Here is a 24,233-nt window from a genome sequence, read left to right as displayed (position 1 = left end):
GACAACTTCTTATTCATTCTAATCAAACCAGGATGAATCGCGATGTAAGAAGCTTGATTAGTATACATAAAGTAGTGAAGAATCACCAAGAAGATTAATATATCTCATAGGAGTTAGGATGAATAAGTTATCCCACTTTCACATCAGGTGATCCCAGTTTTCCTGTTTGGGAATATAACAACTTGTTCGTAACTCTAATCTGACAAGTATGAATCGTGATGTGAAAAGCTTGATTTGAATATATAAAGTAGTGGAGAATCAATAAAAAGTTGAATAAATATCATAGGAGTTAGGATGAAGAAGTTATCCCACTCTCAAATCAGGTGATCCCATTTTTACTGTTTGGGAATATGACCACATCTTTGTCGTTCTAATCAAACCAGGATGAATTGCGATGTGAGAAGATGTATTTGGATACATAAAAAAGTGGAGAAGCACCAGAAAGTTGAATAAATCTCATAGGAGGTAGGATGTGTTAAGCTAGATGGACTTCCAACCTAAAACCAATTGGTGCTAAGTGGAGTGGCCCATCCATCCTGTATATTTCTAAGGATCCCTTCCAATATCCGATGTGGGACATTTAGCCCTAATACGCCCCCTCGAGATGATGGCTCTTTGAGCGTCAATCTCGGAATGTTCGGGCAAGGATCGATGGGCCAACTTTGGGCCAGATCGATGTGGATCGGGTTGGACTGTGTGGATCGGGCTCTGATACCATGTTAAGCTAGATGGACTTCCAACCTAAAACCAATTGGTGCTAAGTGGAGTGGCCCATCCATCTTATATATTGCTAAGGATCCCTTCCAATATCCGATGTGGGACATTTATCCCTAATAGGACGAAGAAGTTATCCCACTTTCAAATCAGGTGATCTCAGTTTTCATGTTTGGGAATATAACAACTTCTTCGTCCCTCTAATCAGACCAGTATGAATCATGATGTGAGAATCTTGATTTGGATACATAAAGTAGTGAAAATCTATAGGAAGTTGAATAAATCTCATAGGAGTTAGGATGAAGAAGTTATCCCACTTTCAAATCAGGTGATTCCAGTTTTCCTGTTTGGGAATATGACAACTTCTTTGTCATTCTAATAAGACCAGGATGAATCACAATGTGAGAAGCTGTAATTAGATACCTAAAGTAGTGGAGAATCACCATAAAGTTGAATACATCTCATTGGAGTTAGGATGAAGAAGTTATCCCACTTTCAAATCAAGTGATCCCAATTTTCATGTTGGAGAATATAACAGCTTCTTCGTCACTCTAATCAGACCAGTATGAATCGCGATGTGGGAAGCTTGATTTGGATACATAAAGTAGTGGAGAATCTCCAGGAAGTTGATTAATCTCATACGAGTTAGGATGAAGAAGTTATCTCACTTTCAAATCAGGTGATCCCATTTTTTATGTTTGGGAATATGACAACTTTTTTCTCATTCTAATCAAACCAGGATGAATCGCGATGTAAGAAGCTTGATTAGTATACATAATGTAGTGAAGAATCACCAAGAAGATTAATATATCTCATAGGAGTTAGGATGAAAAAATTATCCCACTTTCAAATCAGGTGATCCCAGTTTTCCTGTTTGGGAATATGACAACTTCTTTGTCATTCTAATTAGACCAGGAGGAATCGCGATGTAAGAAGCTGTATTTAGATACATAAAGTAGTTGGGAATCACCATGAAGTTGAATAAATCTCATAGGAGTTAGGATGAAGAAGTTATCCCAGTTTCACATCAGGTGATCCCAGTTTTCCTGTTTGGGAATATGATAACTTCTTTGTCATTCTAATTAAACCAGGATGAATCGCGATATAAGAAGCTTGATTTGGATACATAAAGTAGTAAAGAATCACCAAGAAGTTAAATAAATCTCATAAGAGTTAGGATGAAGAAGTTATCCCACTTTCAAATCAGGTGATCCCAGTTTTCCTGTTTGGGAATATGACAACTTCTTTGTCATTCTATTCAGACCAGGATGAATCGCGAAGGGAGAAGATGTATTTGGCTACATAAAAAAGTGGAGAAGCACCAGAAAGTTGAATAATTCTCATAGGAGTTAGGATAAATAGGTTATCCCACTTTCACATTAGTTGATTCCAGTTTCCTGTTTGGGAATATAACAACTTGGTCGTCACTCTAATCAGAACAGTATGAATCGTGATGTGAGAAGCTTGATTTGAATATATAAAGTAGTGGAGAATCAATAAAAAGTTGAATAAATCTCATAGGAGTTAAGATGAAGAAGTTACCCCAATTTAAAATCAGCTGATCCCATTTTTTCTGTTTGGGAATATGACAACTTCTTCGTCGTTCTAATCAAACCAAGATGAATCGCGATGTGAGAAGATGTAATTGGACACATAAAGAAGTGGAGAACCACCAGAAAGTTGAATAATTCTCATAGGAGTTAAGATGAAGAAGTTTTACCACTTTCAAATCAAGTGATCCTAGTTTTCTTGTTTGAGAATATAACAACTTCTTCGTCACTCAAATCAGACCAGTATTAATAACGATGTGAGAATCTTGATTTGGATACATAAAGTACTGGAAAATCACTAGGAAGTTGGATAAATCTCATAGGAGTTAGGATGAAGAAGTTATCCCACTTTCAAAATCAGGTGATTCCAGTTTTCCTGTTTGGGAATATGACAACTTCTTTGTCATACTAACCAGACCAGGATGAATCGCGATGAGAGAAGCTGTAATTAGATACATAAAGTAGTGGAGAATCACCATGAAGTTGAATAAATCTCATAGGAGTTAGGATGAAGAAGTTATCCCACTTTCAAATCAGGTGATCTCAGTTTTCATGTTTGGGAATATAACAACTTGTTCGTCACTCTAATCAGAACAGTATGAATCGTGATGTGAGAAGCTTGATTTGAATATATAAAGTAGTGGAGAATCAATAAAAAGTTGAATAAATCTCATAGGAGTTAGGATAAAGAAGTTACCCCACTTTAAAATCAGGTGATCCCATTTTTTCTGTTTGGGAATATGACAACTTCTTTGTCGTTATAATCAAACCAAGATGAATCGCGATGTGAGAAGATGAATTTGGACACATAAAGAAGTGGAGAAGCACCAGAAAGTTGAATAATTCTCATAGGAGTTAAGATGAAGAGGTTTTACCACTTTCAAATCAAGTGATCCTAGTTTTCTTGTTTGAGAATATAACAACTTCTTCGTCACTCAAATCAGACCAGTATGAATCACGATGTGAGAATCTTGATTTGGATACATAAAGTAGTGGAAAATCACTAGGAAATTGAATAAATCTCATAGGAGTTAGGATGAAGAAGTTATCCCACTTTCAAATCAGGTGATTCCAGTTTTTCCTGTTTAGGAATATGACAACTTCTTTGTCATTCTAATCAGCCCAGGATGAATCGCGATGTGAGAAGCTGTAATTAGATACATAAAGTAGTGGAGAATCACCATAAAGTTGAATAAATCTCATAGGAGTTAGGATGAAGAAGTTATCTCAATTTCAAATCAGGTGATCCCAGTTTTCATGTTTGGGAATATAACAGTTTCTTCGTCATTCTAATCAGACCAGTATGAATCGCAATGTAGGAAGCCTGATTTGGATACAAAAAGTAGTGGAGAATCACCAGGAAGTTGATTAATCTCATACGAGTTAGGATGAAGAAGTTATCCCATTTTCAAATCAGGTGATCCCATATTTTCTGTTTAGGAATATGACAACTTTTTCTCATTCTAATCAAACCAGGATGAATCGCGATGTAAGAAGCTTGATTAGTATACATAAAGTAGTGAAGAATCACCAAGAAGATTAATATATCTCATAGGAGTTAGGATGAAAAAATTATCCCACTTTCAAATCAGGTGATTCCAGTTTTCCTGTTTGGGAATATGACAACTTCTTTGTCATTCTAATTAGACCAGCAAGAATCGCGATGTGAGAAGCTGTATTTATATAGATAAAGTAGTGGAGAATCACAATGAAGTTGAATAAATCTCATAGGAGTTAGGATGAAGAAGTTATCCCACTTTCACATCAGGTGATCCCAGTTTTCCTGTTTGGGAATATGATAACTTCTTTGTCATTCTAATCAAACTAGGATGAATCGCGATGTAAGAAGCTTGATTTGGATACATAAAGTAGTGAAGAATCACCAAGAAGTTCAATAAATCTCATAAGAGTTAGGATGAAAAAGTTATCCCACTTTCAAATCAGGTGATCCCAGTTTTCCTGTTTGGGAATATGACAACTTCTTTGTCATTCTATTCAGACCAGGATGAATCGCGATGTGAGAAGTTGTATTTAGATACATAAAGTAGTGGAGAGTCACCATGAAGTTAAATAAATATCATAGGAGTTAGGATGAAGAAGTTATCCCACTTTCAGATCAGGTGATCCCATTTTTTCTGTTTGGGAATATGACCACGTCTTTGTCGTTTTAATCAAACCAAGATGAATCGCGATGGGAGAAGATGTATTTGGATACATAAAAAAGTGGAGAAGCACCAGAAAGTTGAATAATTCTCATAGGAGTTAGGATGAATAAGTTATCCCACTTTCACATTAGGTGATTCCAGTTTCCTGTTTGGGAATATAACAACTTGTTCGTCACTCTAATCAGAACAGTATGAATCGTGATGTGAGAAGCTTGATTTGAATATATAAAGTAGTGGAGAATCAATAAAAAGTTGAATAAATCTCATAGGAGTTAAGATGAAGAAGTTACCCCAATTTAAAATCAGCTGATCCCATTTTTTCTGTTTGGGAATATGACAACTTCTTCGTCGTTCTAATCAAACCAAGATGAATCGCGATGTGAGAAGATGTAATTGGACACATAAAGAAGTGGAGAACCACCAGAAAGTTGAATAATTCTCAGGAGTTAAGATGAAAAAGTTTTACCACTTTCAAATCAAGTGATCCTAGTTTTCTTGTTTGAGAATATAACTTCTTACTTCGTCAAAACTCAATCACCAGTATGAATCACGATGTGAGAATCTTGATTTGGATACATAAAGTACTGGAAAATCACTAGGAAGTTGAATAAATCTCATAGGAGTTAGGATGAAGAAGTTATCCCACTTTCAAAATCAGGTGATTCCAGTTTTCCTGTTTGGGAATATGACAACTTCTTTGTCATACTAACCAGACCAGGATGAATCGCGATGAGAGAACCTGTAATTAGATACATAAAGTAGTGGAGAATCACCATGAAGTTGAATAAATCTCATAGGAGTTAGGATGAAGAAGTTATCCCACTTTCAAATCAGGTGATCTCAGTTTTCATGTTTGGGAATATAACAACTTGTTCGTCACTCTAATCAGAACAGTATGAATCGTGATGTGAGAAGCTTGATTTGAATATATAAAGTAGTGGAGAATCAATAAAAGTTGAATAAATCTCATAGGAGTTAGGATAAGAAGACCTTACCCCACTTTAAAATCAGGTGATCCCATTTTTTCTGTTGGGAATATGACAACTTCTTTGTCGTTATAATCAAAACCAAGATGAATCGCGATGTGAGAAGATGAATTTGGACACATAAAGAAGTGGAGAAGCACCAGAAAGTTGAATAATTCTCATAGGAGTTAAGATGAAGAGGTTTTACCACTTTCAAATCAAGTAATCCTAGTTTTCTTGTTTGAGAATATAACAACTTCTTCGTCACTCAAATCAGACCAGCATGAATCACGATGTGAGAATCTTGATTTGGATACATAAAGTAGTGGAAAATCACTAGGAATTTGAATAAATCTCATAATAGTTAGGATGAAGAAGTTATCCCACTTTCAAATCAGGTGATTCCAGTTTTCCTGTTTGGGAATATGACAACTTCTTTGTCATTCTAACCAGACCAGAATGAATCGCGATGTGAGAAGCTGTAATTAGATACATAAAGTAGTGGAGAATCACCATGAAGTTGAATAATTCTCATAGGAGTTAGGATGAAAAAGTTATCCCACTTTCAAATCAGGTGATCTTAGTTTTCATGTTTGGGAATATAACAACTTCTTCGTCACTCTAATCAGACCAGTATGAATCACGATGTGAGAATCTTGATTTGGTTACATAAAGTAGTGGAAAATCACTAGGAAATTGAATAAATCTCATAGGAGTTAGGATGAAGAAGTTATCCCACTTTCAAATCAGGTGATTCCAGTTTTTCCTGTTTAGGAATATGACAACTTCTTTGTCATTCTAATCAGCCCAGGATGAATCGCGATGTGAGAAGCTGTAATTAGATACATAAAGTAGTGGAGAATCACCATAAAGTTGAATAAATCTTATAGGAGTTAGGATGAAGAAGTTATCTCAATTTCAAATCAGGTGATCCCAGTTTTCATGTTTGGGAATATAACAGTTTCTTCGTCATTCTAATCAGAACAGTATGAATCGTGATGTGAGAAGCTTGATTTGAATATATAAAGTAGTGTAGAATCACTAGGAAATTGAATAAATCTCATAGGAGTTAGGATGAAGAAGTTATCCCACTTTCAAATCAGGTGGTTCCAGTTTTCCTGTTTGGGAATATGGCAACTTCTTTGTCATTCTATTCAGACCAGGATGAATCGCGATGTGAGAAGTTTTATTTAGATATATAAAGTAGTGGAGAGTCACCATGAAGTTAAATAAATCTCATAGGAGTTAGGATGAAGAAGTTATCCCACTTTCAAATCAGGTGATCCCATTTTTTCTGTTTGGGAATATGACCACGTCTTTGTCGTTCTAATCAAACCAAGATGAATCGCGATGGGAGAAGATGTATTTGGATACATTAAAAAGTGGAGAAGCACCAGAAAGTTGAATAATTCTCATAGGAGTTAGGATGAATAAGTTATCCCACTTTCACATTAGGTGATTCCAGTTTCCTGTTTGGGAATATAACAACTTGTTCGTCACTCTAATCAGAACAGTATGAATCACGATGTGAGAATCTTGATTTGGATATATAAAGTAGTGGAGAATCACTAAAAAGTTGAATAAATCTCATAGGAGTTAAAATGAAGAAGTTACCCCACTTTAAAATCAGGTGATCCCATTTTTTCTGTTTGGGAATATGACAACTTCTTTGTCGTTCTAATCAAACCAAGATGAATCGCAATGTGAGAAGATGTATTTGGACACATAAAGAAGTGGAGAAGCACCAGAAAGTTGAATAATTCTCATAGGAGTTAAGATGAAGAAGTTGTACCACTTTCAAATCAAGTGATCCTAGTTTTCTTGTTTGAGAATATAACAACTTCTTCGTCACTCAAATCAGACCAGTATGAATCACGATGTGAGAATCTTGATTTGGATATATAAAGTAGTGGAAAATCACTAGGAAGTTGAATAAATCTCATAATAGTTAGGATGAAGAAGTTATCCCACTTTCAAATCGGGTGATTCCAGTTTTCCTGTTTGGGAATATGACAACTTCTTTGTCATTCTAACCAGACCAGGATGAATCGCGATGTGAGAAGCTGTAATTAGATACATAAAGTAGTGGAGAATCACCATGCAGTTGAATAAATCTCATAGGAGTTAGGATGAAGAAGTTATCCCACTTTCAAATCAGGTGAACTCAGTTTTCATGTTTGGGAATATAACAACTTCTTCGTCACTCTAATCAGACCAGTATGAATCACGATGTGAGAATCTTGATTTGGATACATAAAGTAGTGGAAAATCACTAGGAAATTGAATAAATCTCATAGGAGTTAGGATGAAGAAGTTATCCCACTTTCAAATCAGGTGATTCCAGTTTTTCCTGTTTAGGAATATGACAACTTCTTTGTCATTCTAATCAGACCAGGATGAATCGCGATGTGAGAAGCTGTAATTAGATACATAAAGTAGTGGAGAATCACCATAAAGTTGAATAAATCTCATAGGAGTTAGGATGAAGAAGTTATATCAATTTCAAATCAGGTGATCCCAGTTTTCATGTTTGGGAATATAACAGTTTCTTCGTCACTCTAATCAGACCAGTATGAATCGCGATGTGGGAAGCCTGATTTGGATAAAAAAAGTAGTGGAGAATCACCAGGAAGTTGATTAATCTCATACGAGTTAGGATGAAAAGTTATCCCACTTTCAAATCAGGTGATCCAGTTTTCCTGTTTGGGAATATAACAACTTGTTCGTAACTCTAATCAGCCAGTATGAATCGTGATGTGAGAAGCTTGATTTGAATAATAAAGTAGTGGAGAATCAATTAAAAGTTGAATAAATCTCATAGGAGTTAGGATGAAGAAGTTATCCCACTCTCAAATCAGGTGATCCCATTTTTTCTGTTTGGGAATATGACAACATCTTTGTCGTTCTAATCAACCAGGATGAATCGCGATGTGAGAAGATGTATTTGGATACATAAAAAAGTTGAGAAGCACCAGAAAGTTGAATAAATCTCATAGGAGGTAGGATGAAGAAGTTATCCCACTTTCAAATCAGGTGATCTCAGTTTTCATGTTTGGGAATATAACAACTTCTTCGTCACTCTAATCAGACCAGTATGAATCACGATGTGAGAATCTTGATTTGGATACATAAAGTAGTGGAAAATCACTAGGAAGTTGAATAAATCTCATAGGAGTTAGGATGAAGAAGTTATCCCACTTTCAAATCAGATGATTCCAGTTTTCCTGTTTGGGAATATGACAACTTCTTTGTCATTCTAACCTGACCAGGATGAATCGCGATGTGAGAAGCTGTAATTAGATACATAAAGTAGTGGAGAATCACCATGAAGTTGAATAAATCTCATAGGAGTTAGGATGAAGAAGTTATCCCACTTTCAAATCAGGTGATCTCAGTTTTCATGTTTGGGAATATAACAACTTGTTCGTCCCTCTAATCAGAACAGTATGAATCATGATGTGAGAAGCTTGATTTGAATATATAAAGTAGCGGAGAATCAATAAAAAGTTGAATAAATCTCATAGGAGTTAGGATGAAGAAGTTACCCCACTTTAAAATCAGGTGATCCCATTTTTTCTGTTTGGGAATATGACAACTTCTTTGTCGCTCTAATCAAACCAAGATGAATCGCGATGTGAGAAGATGTATTTGGACACATAAAGAAGTGGAGAAGCACCAGAAAGTTGAATAATTCTCATAGGAGTTAAGATGAAGAAGTTTTACCACTTTCAAATCAAGTGATCCTAGTTTTCTTGTTTGAGAATATAACAACTTCTTCGTCACTCTAATCAGACCAGTATGAATCACGATGTGAGAATCTTGATTTGGATACATAAAGTAGTGGAAAATCACTAGGAAGTTGAATAAATCTCATAGGATTTAGGATGAAGAAGTTATCCCACTTTCGAAACAGGTGATTCCAGTTTTCCTGTTTGGGAATATGACAACTTCTTTGTCATTCTAACCAGACCATGATGAATCGTGATGTGAGAAGCTGTAATTAGATATATAAAGTAGTGGAGAATCACCATGAAGTTGAATAAATCTCATAGGAGTTAGGATGAAGAAGTTATCTCAATTTCAAATCAGGTGATCCCAGTTTTCATGTTTGGGAATATAACAGTTTCTTCGTCACTCTAATCAGACCAGTATGAATCGCGATGTGGGAAGCCTGATTTGGATAAAAAAGTAGTGGAGAATCACCAGGAAGTTGATTAATCTCATACGAGTTAGGATGAAAAAGTTATCCCACTTTCAAATCAGGTGATCCCAGTTTTCCTGTTTGGGAATATAACAACTTGTTCGTAACTCTAATCTGCCTAGTATGAATCGTGATGTGAGAAGCTTGATTTGAATATATAAAGTAGTGGAGAATCAATTAAAAGTTGAATAAATCTCATAGGAGTTAGGATGAAGAAGTTATCTCACTCTCAAATCAGGTGATCCCATTTTTTCTGTTTGGGAATATGACCACATCTTTGTCGTTCTAATCAAACCAGGATGAATCGCGATGTGAGAAGATGTATTTGGATACATAAAAAAGTTGAGAAGCACCAGAAAGTTGAATAAATCTCATAGGAGTAGGATGAAGAAGTTATCCCACTTTCAAATCAGGTGATCTCAGTTTTCATGTTTGGGAATATAACAACTTCTTCGTCACTCTAATCAGACCAGTATGAATCACGATGTGAGAATCTTGATTTGGATACATAAAGTAGTGGAAAATCACTAGGAAGTTGAATAAATCTCATAGGAGTTAGGATGAAGAAGTTATCCCACTTTCAAATCAGATGATTCCAGTTTTCCTGTTTGGGAATATGACAACTTCTTTGTCATTCTAACCTGACCAGGATGAATCGCGATGTGAGAAGCTGTAATTAGATACATAAAGTAGTGGAGAATCACCATGAAGTTGAATAAATCTCATAGGAGTTAGGATGAAGAAGTTATCCCACTTTCAAATCAGGTGATCTCAGTTTTCATGTTTGGGAATATAACAACTTGTTCGTCCCTCTAATCAGAACAGTATGAATCATGATGTGAGAAGCTTGATTTGAATATATAAAGTAGCGGAGAATCAATAAAAAGTTGAATAAATCTCATAGGAGTTAGGATGAAGAAGTTACCCCACTTTAAAATCAGGTGATCCCATTTTTTCTGTTTGGGAATATGACAACTTCTTTGTCGCTCTAATCAAACCAAGATGAATCGCGATGTGAGAAGATGTATTTGGACACATAAAGAAGTGGAGAAGCACCAGAAAGTTGAATAATTCTCATAGGAGTTAAGATGAAGAAGTTTTACCACTTTCAAATCAAGTGATCCTAGTTTTCTTGTTTGAGAATATAACAACTTCTTCGTCACTCTAATCAGACCAGTATGAATCACGATGTGAGAATCTTGATTTGGATACATAAAGTAGTGGAAAATCACTAGGAAGTTGAATAAATCTCATAGGATTTAGGATGAAGAAGTTATCCCACTTTCGAAACAGGTGATTCCAGTTTTCCTGTTTGGGAATATGACAACTTCTTTGTCATTCTAACCAGACCATGATGAATCGTGATGTGAGAAGCTGTAATTAGATATATAAAGTAGTGGAGAATCACCATGAAGTTGAATAAATCTCATAGGAGTTAGGATGAAGAAGTTATCTCAATTTCAAATCAGGTGATCCCAGTTTTCATGTTTGGGAATATAACAGTTTCTTCGTCACTCTAATCAGACCAGTATGAATCGCGATGTGGGAAGCCTGATTTGGATAAAAAAAGTAGTGGAGAATCACCAGGAAGTTGATTAATCTCATACGAGTTAGGATGAAAAAGTTATCCCACTTTCAAATCAGGTGATCCCAGTTTTCCTGTTTGGGAATATAACAACTTGTTCGTAACTCTAATCTGCCTAGTATGAATCGTGATGTGAGAAGCTTGATTTGAATATATAAAGTAGTGGAGAATCAATTAAAAGTTGAATAAATCTCATAGGAGTTAGGATGAAGAAGTTATCTCACTCTCAAATCAGGTGATCCCATTTTTTCTGTTTGGGAATATGACCACATCTTTGTCGTTCTAATCAAACCAGGATGAATCGCGATGTGAGAAGATGTATTTGGATACATAAAAAAGTTGAGAAGCACCAGAAAGTTGAATAAATCTCATAGGAGGTAGGATGAAGAAGTTATCCCACTTTCAAATCAGGTGATCTCAGTTTTCATGTTTGGGAATATAACAACTTCTTCGTCACTCTAATCAGACCAGTATGAATCACGATGTGAGAATCTTGATTTGGATACATAAAGTAGTGGAAAATCACTAGGAAGTTGAATAAATCTCATAGGAGTTAGGATGAAGAAGTTATCCCACTTTCAAATCAGATGATTCCAGTTTTCCTGTTTGGGAATATGACAACTTCTTTGTCATTCTAACCTGACCAGGATGAATCGCGATGTGAGAAGCTGTAATTAGATACATAAAGTAGTGGAGAATCACCATGAAGTTGAATAAATCTCATAGGAGTTAGGATGAAGAAGTTATCCCACTTTCAAATCAGGTGATCTCAGTTTTCATGTTTGGGAATATAACAACTTGTTCGTCCCTCTAATCAGAACAGTATGAATCATGATGTGAGAAGCTTGATTTGAATATTAAAGTAGCGGAGAATCAATAAAAAGTTGAATAAATCTCATAGGAGTTAGGATGAAGAAGTTACCCCACTTTAAAATCAGGTGATCCCATTTTTTCTGTTTGGGAATATGACAACTTCTTTGTCGCTCTAATCAAACCAAGATGAATCGCGATGTGAGAAGATGTATTTGGACACATAAAGAAGTGGAGAAGCACCAGAAAGTTGAATAATCTCATAGGAGTTAAGATGAAGAAGTTTTACCACTTTCAAATCAAGTGATCCTAGTTTTCTTGTTTGAGAATATAACAACTTCTTCGTCACTCTAATCAGACCAGTATGAATCACGATGTGAGAATCTTGATTTGGATACATAAAGTAGTGGAAAATCACTAGGAAGTTGAATAAATCTCATAGGATTTAGGATGAAGAAGTTATCCCACTTTCGAAACAGGTGATTCCAGTTTTCCTGTTTGGGAATATGACAACTTCTTTGTCATTCTAACCAGACCATGATGAATCGTGATGTGAGAAGCTGTAATTAGATATATAAAGTAGTGGAGAATCACCATGAAGTTGAATAAATCTCATAGGAGTTAGGATGAAGAAGTTATCTTACTTTCAAATACAGGAGATCTCAGTTTTCATGTTTGGGAATATAACAACTTCTTCATCACTCTAATCAGACCAGTATGAATCACGATGTGAGAATCTTGATTTGGATACATAAAGTAGTGGAAAATCACTAGGAAATTGAATAAATCTCATAGGAGTTAGGATGAAGAAGTTATCCCACTTTCAAATCAGGTGATTCCAGTTTTCCTGTTTGGGAATATGACAACTTCTTTGTCATTCTATTCAGACCAGGATGAATCGCGATGTGAGAAGATGTATTTAGATACATAAAGTAGTGGAGAGTCACCATGAAGTTAAATAAATCTCATAGGAGTTAGGATGAAGAAGTTATCCCACTTTCAAATCAGGTGATCCCATTTTTTCTGTTGGGGAATATGACCACGTCTTTGTCGTTCTAATCAAACCAAGATGAATCGCGACGGGAGAAGATGTATTTGGATACATAAAAAAGTGGAGAAGCACCAGAAAGTTGAATAATTCTCATACGACTTAGGATGAATAAGTTATCCCACTTTCACATTAGGTGATTCCAGTTTCCTATCTGGGAATATAACAACTTGTTTGTCACTCTAATCAGAACAGTATGAATCCTGATGTGAGAAGCTTGATTTGAATATATAAAGTAGTGGAGAATCAATAAAAAGTTGAATAAATCTCATAGGAGTTAGGATGAAGAGGTGACCCCACTTTAAAATCAGGTGATCCCATTTTTTCAGTTTGGGAATATGACAACTTCTTTGTCGTTCTAATCAAACCAAGATGAATCGCGATGTGAGAAGATGTAATTGGACACATAAAGAAGTGGAGAAGCAACAGAAAGTTGAATAATTCTCATAGGAGTTAAGATGAAGAAGCTTTACCACTTTCAAATCAAGTGATCCTAGTTTTCTTGTTTGAGAATATAACAACTTCTTCGTCACTCTAATCAGACCAGTATGAATCACGATGTGAGAATCTTGATTTGGATACATAAAGTAGTGGAAAATCGCTAGGAAGTTGAATAAATCTCATAGGAGTTAGGATGAAGAAGTTATCCCACTTTCAAATCAGGTGATTCCAATTTTTCTGTTTGGGAATATGACAACTTCTTTGTCATTCTAACCAGACCAGGATGAATCACGATGTGAGAAGCTGTAATTAGATACATAAAGTAGTGGAGAATCACCATGAAGTTGAATAAATCTCATAGGAGTTAGGATGAAGAAGTTATCCCACTTTCAAATCAGGTGATTTCAGTTTTCATGTTTGGGAATATAACAACTTGTTCGTCACTCTAATCAGAACAGTATGAATCGTGATGTGAGAAGCTTGATTTGAATATATAAAGTAGTGGAGAATCAATAAAAAGTTGAATAAATCTCATAGGAGTTAGGATAAAGAAGTTACCCCACTTTAAAATCAGGTGATCCCATTTTTTCTGTTTGGGAATATGACAACTTCTTTGTCGTTCTAATCAAACCAAGATGAATCGTGATGTGAGAAGATGTATTTAGACACATAAAGAAGTGGAGAAGCACCAGAAAGTTGAATAATTCTCATAGGAGTTAAGATGAAGAAGTTTTACCACTTTCAAATCAAGTGATCCTAGTTTTCTTGTTTGAGAATATAACAACTTCTTCGTCACTCTAATCAGACCAGTATGAATCACGATGTGAGAATCTTGATTTGGATACATAAAGTAGTGGAAAATCACTAGGAAATTGAATAAATCTCATAGGAGTTAGGATGAAGAAGTTATCCCACTTTCAAATCAGGTGATTCCAGTTTTTCCTGTTTAGGAATATAGGAATATGACAACTTCTTTGTCATTCTAATCATACCAGGATGAATAGCGATGTGAGAAGCTGTAATTAGATACATAACGTAGTGGAGAATCACCATAAAGTTGAATAAATCTCATAGGAGTTAGGATGAAGAAGTTATCTCAATTTCAAATCAGGTGATCCCAGTTTTCATGTTTGGGAATATAACAGTTTCTTCGTCACTCTAATCAGACCAGTATGAATCGCGATGTGGGAAGCCTGACTTGGATACAAAAAGTAGTGGAGAATCACCAGGAAGTTGATTAATCTCATACGAGTTAGGATGAAAAAGTTATCCCACTTTCAAATCAGGTGATCCCATTTCTGTTTGGGAATATGACAACTTCTTTTTCATTCTAATCAAACCAGGATGAATCGCGATGTAAGAAGCTTGATTAGTATACATAAAGTAGTGAAGAATCACCAAGAAGATTAATATATCTCATAGGAGTTAGGATGAAAAAATTATCCCACTTTCAAATCAGGTGATCCCAGTTTTCCTGTTTGGGAATATGACAACTTCTTTGTCATTCTAATTAGACCAGGAGGAATCGCGATGTGAGAAGCTGTATTTAGATACATAAAGTAGTGGAGAATCACCATGAAGTTGAATAAATCTCATAGGAGTTAGGATGAAGAAGTTATCTTACTTCCAAATACAGGAGATCTCAGTTTTCATGTTTGGGAATATAACAACTTCTTCATCACTCTAATCAGACCAGTATGAATCACGATGTGAGAATCTTGATTTGGATACATAAAGTAGTGGAAAATCACTAGGAAATTGAATAAATCTCATAGGAGTTAGGATGAAGAAGTTATCCCACTTTCAAATCAGGTGATTCCAGTTTTCCTGTTTGGGAATATGACAACTTCTTTGTCATTCTATTCAGACCAGGATGAATCGCGATGTGAGAAGTTGTATTTAGATACATAAAGTAGTGGAGAGTCACCATGAAGTTAAATAAATCTCATAGGAGTTAGGATGAAGAAGTTATTCCACTTTCAAATCAGGTGATCCCATTTTTTCTGTTTGGGAATATGACCACGTCTTTGTCGTTCTAATCAAACCAAGATGAATCGCGATGGGAGAAGATGTATTTGGATACATAAAAAAGTGGAGAAGCACCAGAAAGTTGAATAATTCTCATACGAGTTAGGATGAATAAGTTATCCCACTTTCACATTAGGTGATTCCAGTTTCCTGTCTGGGAATATAACAACTTGTTTGTCACTCTAATCAGAACAGTATGAATCGTGATGTGATAAGCTTGATTTGAATATATAAAGTAGTGGAGAATCAATAAAAAGTTGAATAAATCTCATAGGAGTTAGGATGAAGAGGTGACCCCACTTTAAAATCAGGTGATCCCATTTTTTCAGTTTGGGAATATGACAACTTCTTTGTTTTTCTAATCAAACCAAGATGAATCGCGATGTGAGAAGATGTAATTGGACACATAAAGAAGTGGAGAAGCAACAGAAAGTTGAATAATTCTCATAGGAGTTAAGATGAAGAAGTTTTACCACTTTCAAATCAAGTGATCCTAGTTTTCTTGTTTGAGAATATAACAACTTCTTCGTCACTCTAATCAGACCAGTATGAATCACGATGTGAGAATCTTGATTTGGATACAAAAAGTAGTGGAAAATCGCTAGGAAGTTGAATAAATCTCATAGGAGTTAGGATGAAGAAGTTATCCCACTTTCAAATCAGGTGATTCCAATTTTTCTGTTTGGGAATATGACAACTTCTTTGTCATTCTAACCAGACCAGGATGAATCACGATGTGAGAAGCTGTAATTAGATACATAAAGTAGTGGAGAATCACCATGAAGTTGAATAAATCTCATAGGAGTTAGGATGAAGAAGTTATCCCACTTTCAAATCAGGTGATCTCAGTTTTCATGTTTGGGAATATAACAACTTGTTCGTCACTCTAATCAGAACAGTATGAATCGTGATGTGAGAAGCTTGATTTGAATATATAAAGTAGTGGAGAATCAATAAAAAGTTGAATAATTCTCATAGGAGTTAGGATGAAGAAGTTACCCCACTTTAAAATCAGGTGATCCCATTTTTTCTGTTTGGGAATATGACAACTTCTTTGTCGTTCTAATCAAACCAAGATGAATCGCGATGTGAGAAGATGTATTTAGACACATAAAGAAGTGGAGAAGCACCAGAAAGTTGAATAATTCTCATAGGAGTTAAGATGAAGAAGTTTTACCACTTTCAAATCAAGTGATCCTAGTTTTCTTGTTTGAGAATATAACAACTTCTTCGTCAGTCTAATCAGACCAGTATGAATCACGATGTGAGAATCTTGATTTGGATACATAAATTAGTGGAAAATCACTAGGAAATTGAATAAATCTCATAGGAGTTAGGATGAAGAAGTTATCCCACTTTCAAATCAGGTGATTCCAGTTTTTCCTGTTTAGGAATATAGGAATATGACAACTTCTTTGTCATTCTAATCAGACCAGGATGAATCGCGATGTGAGAAGCTGTAATTAGATACATAACGTAGTGGAGAATCACCAAAAAGTTGAATAAATCTCATAGGAGTTAGGATGAAGAAGTTATCTCAATTTCAAATCAGGTGATCCCAGTTTTCATGTTTGGGAATATAACAGTTTCTTCGTCACTCTAATCAGACCAGTATGAATCGCGATGTGGGAAGCCTGATTTGGATACAAAAAGTAGTGGAGAATCACCAGGAAGTTGATTAATCTCATACGAGTTAGGATGAAAAAGTTATCCCACTTTCAAATCAGGTGATCCCATTTCTGTTTGGGAATATGACAACTTCTTTTTCATTCTAATCAAACCAGGATGAATCGCGATGTAAGAAGCTTGATTAGTATACATAAAGTAGTGAAGAATCACCAAGAAGATTAATATATCTCGTAGGAGTTAGGATGAAAAATTATCCTACTTTCAAATCAGGTGATCCCAGTTTTCCTGTTTGGGAATATGACAACTTCTTTGTCATTCTAATTAGACCAGGAGGAATTGCGATGTGAGAAGCTGTATTTAGATACATAAAATAGTGGAGAATCACCATGAAGTTGAATAAATCTCATAGGAGTTAGGATGAAGAAGTTATCTTACTTTCAAATACAGGAGATCTCAGTTTTCATGTTTGGGAATATAACAACTTCTTCATCACTCTAATCAGACCAGTATGAATCACGATGTGAGAATCTTGATTTGGATACATAAAGTAGTGGAAAATCACTAGGAAGTTGAATAAATCTCATAGGAGTTAGGATGAAGAAGTTATCCCACTTTCAAATCAGGTGATTCCAATTTTTCTGTTTGGGAATATGACAACTTCTTTGTCATTCTAACCAGACCAGGATGAATCACGATGTGAGAAGCTGTAATTAGATACATAAAGTAGTGGAGAATCACCATGAAGTTGAATAAATCTCATAGGAGTTAGGATGAAGAAGTTATCCCACTTTCAAATCAGGTGATTTCAGTTTTCATGTTTGGGAATATAACAACTTGTTCGTCACTCTAATCAGAACAGTATGAATCGTGATGTGAGAAGCTTGATTTGAATATATAAAGTAGTGGAGAATCAATAAAAAGTTGAATAAATCTCATAGGAGTTAGGATAAAGAAGTTACCCCACTTTAAATCAGGTGATCCCATTTTTTCTGTTTGGGAATATGACAACTTCTTTGTCGTTCTAATCAAACCAAGATGAATCGTGATGTGAGAAGATGTATTTAGACACATAAAGAAGTGGAGAAGCACCAGAAAGTTGAATAATTCTCATAGGAGTTAAGATGAAGAAGTTTTACCACTTTCAAATCAAGTGATCCTAGTTTTCTTGTTTGAGAATATAACAACTTCTTCGTCACTCTAATCAGACCAGTATGAATCACGATGTGAGAATCTTGATTTGGATACATAAAGTAGTGGAAAATCACTAGGAAATTGAATAAATCTCATAGGAGTTAGGATGAAGAAGTTATCCCACTTTCAAATCAGGTGATTCCAGTTTTTCCTGTTTGGGAATATAGGAATGACAACTTCTTTGTCATTCTAATCATACCAGGATGAATAGCGATGTGAGAAGCTGTAATTAGATACATAAAGTAGTGGAGAATCACCATAAAGTTGAATAAATCTCATAGGAGTTAGGATGAAGAAGTTATATCAATTTCAAATCAGGTGATCCCAGTTTTCATGTTTGGGAATATAACAGTTTCTTCGTCACTCTAATCAGACCAGTATGAATCGCGATGTGGGAAGCCTGACTTGGATACAAAAAGTAGTGGAGAATCACCAGGAAGTTGATTAATCTCATACGAGTTAGGATGAAAAAGTTATCCCACTTTCAAATCAGGTGATCCCATTTCTGTTTGGGAATATGACAACTTCTTTTTCATTCTAATCAAACCAGGATGAATCGCGATGTAAGAAGCTTGATTAGTATACATAAAGTAGTGAAGAATCACCAAGAAGATTAATATATCTCATAGGAGTTAGGATGAAAAAATTATCCCACTTTCAAATCAGGTGATCCCAGTTTTCCTGTTTGGGAATATGACAACTTCTTTGTCATTCTAATTAGACCAGGATGAATCGCGATGTGAGAAGCTGTATTTAGATACATAAAGTAGTGGAGAATCACCATGAAGTTGAATAAATCTCATAGGAGTTAGGATGAAGAAGTTATCTTACTTCCAAATACAGGAGATCTCAGTTTTCATGTTTGGGAATATAACAACTTCTTCATCACTCTAATCAGACCAGTATGAATCACGATGTGAGAATCTTGATTTGGATACATAAAGTAGTGGAAAATCACTAGGAAATTGAATAAATCTCATAGGAGTTAGGATGAAGAAGTTATCCCACTTTCAAATCAGGTGATTCCAGTTTTCCTGTTTGGGAATATGACAACTTCTTTGTCATTCTATTCAGACCAGGATGAATCGCGATGTGAGAAGTTGTATTTAGATACATAAAGTAGTGGAGAGTCACCATGAAGTTAAATAAATCTCATAGGAGTTAGGATGAAGAAGTTATTCCACTTTCAAATCAGGTGATCCCATTTTTTCTGTTTGGGAATATGACCACGTCTTTGTCGTTCTAATCAAACCAAGATGAATCGCGATGGGAGAAGATGTATTTGGATACATAAAAAAGTGGAGAAGCACCAGAAAGTTGAATAATTCTCATACGAGTTAGGATGAATAAGTTATCCCACTTTCACATTAGGTGATTCCAGTTTCCTGTCTGGGAATATAACAACTTGTTTGTCACTCTAATCAGAACAGTATGAATCGTGATGTGATAAGCTTGATTTGAATATAAAGTAGTGGAGAATCAATAAAAAGTTGAATAAATCTCATAGGAGTTAGGATGAAGAGGTGACCCCACTTTAAAATCAGGTGATCCCATTTTTTCAGTTTGGGAATATGACAACTTCTTTGTTTTTCTAATCAAACCAAGATGAATCGCGATGTGAGAAGATGTAATTGGACACATAAAGAAGTGGAGAAGCAACAGAAAGTTGAATAATTCTCATAGGAGTTAAGATGAAGAAGTTTTACCACTTTCAAATCAAGTGATCCTAGTTTTCTTGTTTGAGAATATAACAACTTCTTCGTCACTCTAATCAGACCAGTATGAATCACGATGTGAGAATCTTGATTTGGATACAAAAAGTAGTGGAAAATCGCTAGGAAGTTGAATAAATCTCATAGGAGTTAGGATGAAGAAGTTATCCCACTTTCAAATCAGGTGATTCCAATTTTTCTGTTTGGGAATATGACAACTTCTTTGTCATTCTAACCAGACCAGGATGAATCACGATGTGAGAAGCTGTAATTAGATACATAAAGTAGTGGAGAATCACCATGAAGTTGAATAAATCTCATAGGAGTTAGGATGAAGAAGTTATCCCACTTTCAAATCAGGTGATCTCAGTTTTCATGTTTGGGAATATAACAACTTGTTCGTCACTCTAATCAGAACAGTATGAATCGTGATGTGAGAAGCTTGATTTGAATATATAAAGTAGTGGAGAATCAATAAAAAGTTGAATAATTCTCATAGGAGTTAGGATGAAGAAGTTACCCCACTTTAAAATCAGGTGATCCCATTTTTTCTGTTTGGGAATATGACAACTTCTTTGTCGTTCTAATCAAACCAAGATGAATCGCGATGTGAGAAGATGTATTTAGACACATAAAGAAGTGGAGAAGCACCAGAAAGTTGAATAATTCTCATAGGAGTTAAGATGAAGAAGTTTTACCACTTTCAAATCAAGTGATCCTAGTTTTCTTGTTTGAGAATATAACAACTTCTTCGTCACTCTAATCAGACCAGTATGAATCACGATGTGAGAATCTTGATTTGGATACATAAAGTAGTGGAAAATCACTAGGAAATGAATAAATCTCATAGGAGTTAGGATGAAGAAGTTATCCCACTTTCAAATCAGGTGATTCCAGTTTTCCTGTTTAGGAATATAGGAATATGACAACTTCTTTGTCATTCTAATCAGACCAGGATGAATCGCGATGTGAGAAGCTGTAATTAGATACATAACGTAGTGGAGAATCACCAAAAAGTTGAATAAATCTCATAGGAGTTAGGATGAAGAAGTTATCTCAATTTCAAATCAGGTGATCCCAGTTTTCATGTTTGGGAATATAACAGTTTCTTCGTCACTCTAATCAGACCAGTATGAATCGCGATGTGGGAAGCCTGATTTGGATACAAAAAGTAGTGGAGAATCACCAGGAAGTTGATTAATCTCATACGAGTTAGGATGAAAAAGTTATCCCACTTTCAAATCAGGTGATCCCATTTCTGTTTGGGAATATGACAACTTCTTTTTCATTCTAATCAAACCAGGATGAATCGCGATGTAAGAAGCTTGATTAGTATACATAAAGTAGTGAAGAATCACCAAGAAGATTAATATATCCCGTAGGAGTTAGGATGAAAAAATTATCCTACTTTCAAATCAGGTGATCCCAGTTTTCCTGTTTGGGAATATGACAACTTCTTTGTCATTCTAATTAGACCAGGAGGAATTGCGATGTGAGAAGCTGTATTTAGATACATAAAATAGTGGAGAATCACCATGAAGTTGAATAAATCTCATAGGAGTTAGGATGAAGAAGTTATCTTACTTTCAAATACAGGAGATCTCAGTTTTCATGTTTGGGAATATAACAACTTCTTCATCACTCTAATCAGACCAGTATGAATCACGATGTGAGAATCTTGATTTGGATACATAAAGTAGTGGAAAATCACTAGGAAGTTGAATAAATCTCATAGGAATTAGGATGAAGAAGTTATCCCACTTTCAAATCAGGTGATTCCAGTTTTCCTGTTTGAGAATATGACAACTTCTTTGTCATTCTAACAAGACCAGGATGAATCGGGATGTGAGAAGCTGTAATTAGATACATAAAGTAGTGGAGAATCACCATGAAGTTGAATAAATCTCATAGGAGTTAGGATGAAGAAGTTATCCCACTTTCAAATCAGGTGATCTCAGTTTTCATGTTTAGGAATATAACAACTTCTTCGTCACTCTAATCAGACCAGTATGAATCACGATGTGAGAATCTTGATTTGGATACATAAAGTAGTGGAAAATCACTAGGAAATTGAATAAATCTCAAAGGAGTTAGGATGAAGAAGTTATCCCACTTTCAAATCAGGTGATTCCAGTTTTTCCTGTTTAGGAATATGACAACTTCTTTGTCATTCTAATCAGACCAGGATGAATCGCGATGTGAGAAGCTGTAAATAGATACTTAAAGTAGTGGAGAATCACCATAAAGTTGAATAAATCTCATAGGAGTTAGGATGAAGAAGTTATCTCAATTTCAAATCAGGTGATCTCAGTTTTCATGTTTGGGAATATAACAGTTTCTTCGTCACTCTAATCAGACCAGTATGAATCGTGATTTGGGAAGCCTGATTTGGATACAAAAAGTAGTGGAGAATCACCAGGAAGTTGATTAATCTCATACGAGTTAGGATGAAAAAGTTATCCAACTTTCAAATCAGGTGATCCCATTTTTTCTGTTTGGGACTATGACAACTTGTTTTTCATTCTAATCAAACCAGGATGAATCGCGATGTAAGAAGCTTGATTAGTATACATAAAGTAGTGAAGAATCACCAAGAAGATTAATATATCTCATAGGAGTTAGGATGAAAAAATTATCCCACTTTTAAATCAGGTGATCCCAGTTTTCCTGTTTGGGACTATGACAACTTCTTTGTTATTCTAATTAGACCAGGAGGAATCGCGATATGAGAAGCTGTATTTAGATACATAAAGTAGTGGAGAATCACCATGAAGTTGAATAAATCTGATAGGAGTTAGGATGAATAAGTTATCCCACTTTCACATCAGGTGATCCCAGTTTTCCTGTTTGGGAATATAACAACTTGTTCGTAACTCTAATCTGACCAGTATGAATCGTGATGTGAGAAGCTTGATTTGAATATATAAAGTAGTGGAGAATCAATAAAAAGTTGAATAAATCTCATAGGAGTTAGGATGAAGAAGTTATCCCACTCTCAAATCAGGTGATCCCATTTTTTCTGTTTGGGAATATGACCACGTCTTTGTCGTTCTAATCAAACCAGGATGAATCGCGATGTGTGAAGATGTATTTGGATACATAAAAAAGTGGAGAAGCACCAGAAAGTTGAATAAATCTCATAGGAGGTAGGATGAAGAAGTTATCCCACTTTCAAATCAGGTGATCTCAGTTTTCATGTTTGGGAATATAACAACTTCTTCGTCACTCTAATCAGACCAGTATGAATCACGATGTGAGAATCTTGATTTGGATACATAAAGTAGTGAAAAATCACTAGGAAGTTGAATAAATCTCATAGGAGTTAGGATGAAGAAGTTATCCCACTTTCAAATCAGGTGATTCCAGTTTTCCTGTTTGGGAATATGACAACTACTTTGTCATTCTAATAAGACCAGGATGAATCGCGATGTGAGAAGCTGTAATTAGATACATAAAGTAGTGGAGAATCACCATAAAGTTGAATAAATCTCATAGTAGTTAGGATGAAGAAGTTATCCCACTTTCAAATCAAGTGATCCCAATTTTCATGTTGGAGAATATAACAGCTTCTTCGTCACTCTAATCAGACCAGTATGAATCACGATGTGGGAAGCTTGATTTGGATAATAAAGTAGTGGAAAATCACTAGGAAGTTGAATAAATCTCATAGGAGTTAGGATGAAGAAGTTATCCCACTTTCAAATCAGGTGATTCCAGTTTTCCTGTTTGGGAATATGACAACTTCTTTGTCATTCTAACCAGACCAGGATGAATCGCGATGTGAGAAGCTGTAATTAGATACATAGAGTAGTGGAGAATCACCATGAAGTTGAATAAATCTCATAGGAGTTAGGATGAAGAAGTTATCCCACTTTCAAATCAGGTGATCTCAGTTTTCATGTTTAGGAATATAACAACTTCTTCGTCACTCTAATCAGACCAGTATGAATCACGATGTGAGAATCTTGATTTGGATACATTAAGTAGTGGAAAATCACTAGGAAATTGAATAAATCTCAAAGGAGTTAGGATGAAGAAGTTATCCCACTTTCAAATCAGGTGATTCCAGTTTTTCCTGTGTAGGAATATGACAACTTCTTTGTCATTCTAATCAGACCAGGATGAATCGCGATGTGAGAAGCTCTAATTAGATACTTAAAGTAGTGGAGAATCACCATAAAGTTGAATAAATCT

General features: G+C 35.3%; 1 long non-coding RNA gene across 3 annotated transcripts; it reads left to right on the top strand.

The window, feature by feature from the left end:
* The first annotated feature begins 3,319 nt into the window (after positions 1-3,319).
* On the top strand, positions 3,320-24,034 carry LOC117132043. Of its 3 annotated transcripts, none has more exons than XR_004455452.1 (3): positions 3,320-3,506; positions 4,033-4,135; positions 23,675-24,034. It is a non-coding gene; the product is annotated as an uncharacterized LOC117132043 (long non-coding RNA). The 3 variants fall into 3 exon arrangements; XR_004455453.1 differs by lacking the exon at positions 23,675-24,034 and adding an exon at positions 5,189-5,259; XR_004455454.1 differs by lacking the exon at positions 23,675-24,034 and adding an exon at positions 14,519-14,771 and having other exon boundaries at positions 3,328-3,506; positions 3,857-4,135.
* The last annotated feature ends 199 nt before the right edge of the window (positions 24,035-24,233 follow it).

This window comes from Brassica rapa, chromosome A02 (assembly GCF_000309985.2).
Source record: "Brassica rapa cultivar Chiifu-401-42 chromosome A02, CAAS_Brap_v3.01, whole genome shotgun sequence".
Lineage (NCBI taxonomy): Eukaryota > Viridiplantae > Streptophyta > Magnoliopsida > Brassicales > Brassicaceae > Brassica > Brassica rapa.
The sequence above is the reverse complement of the archived record's forward strand: the minus strand, read 5'-3'. Positions and strand labels throughout refer to the sequence as shown.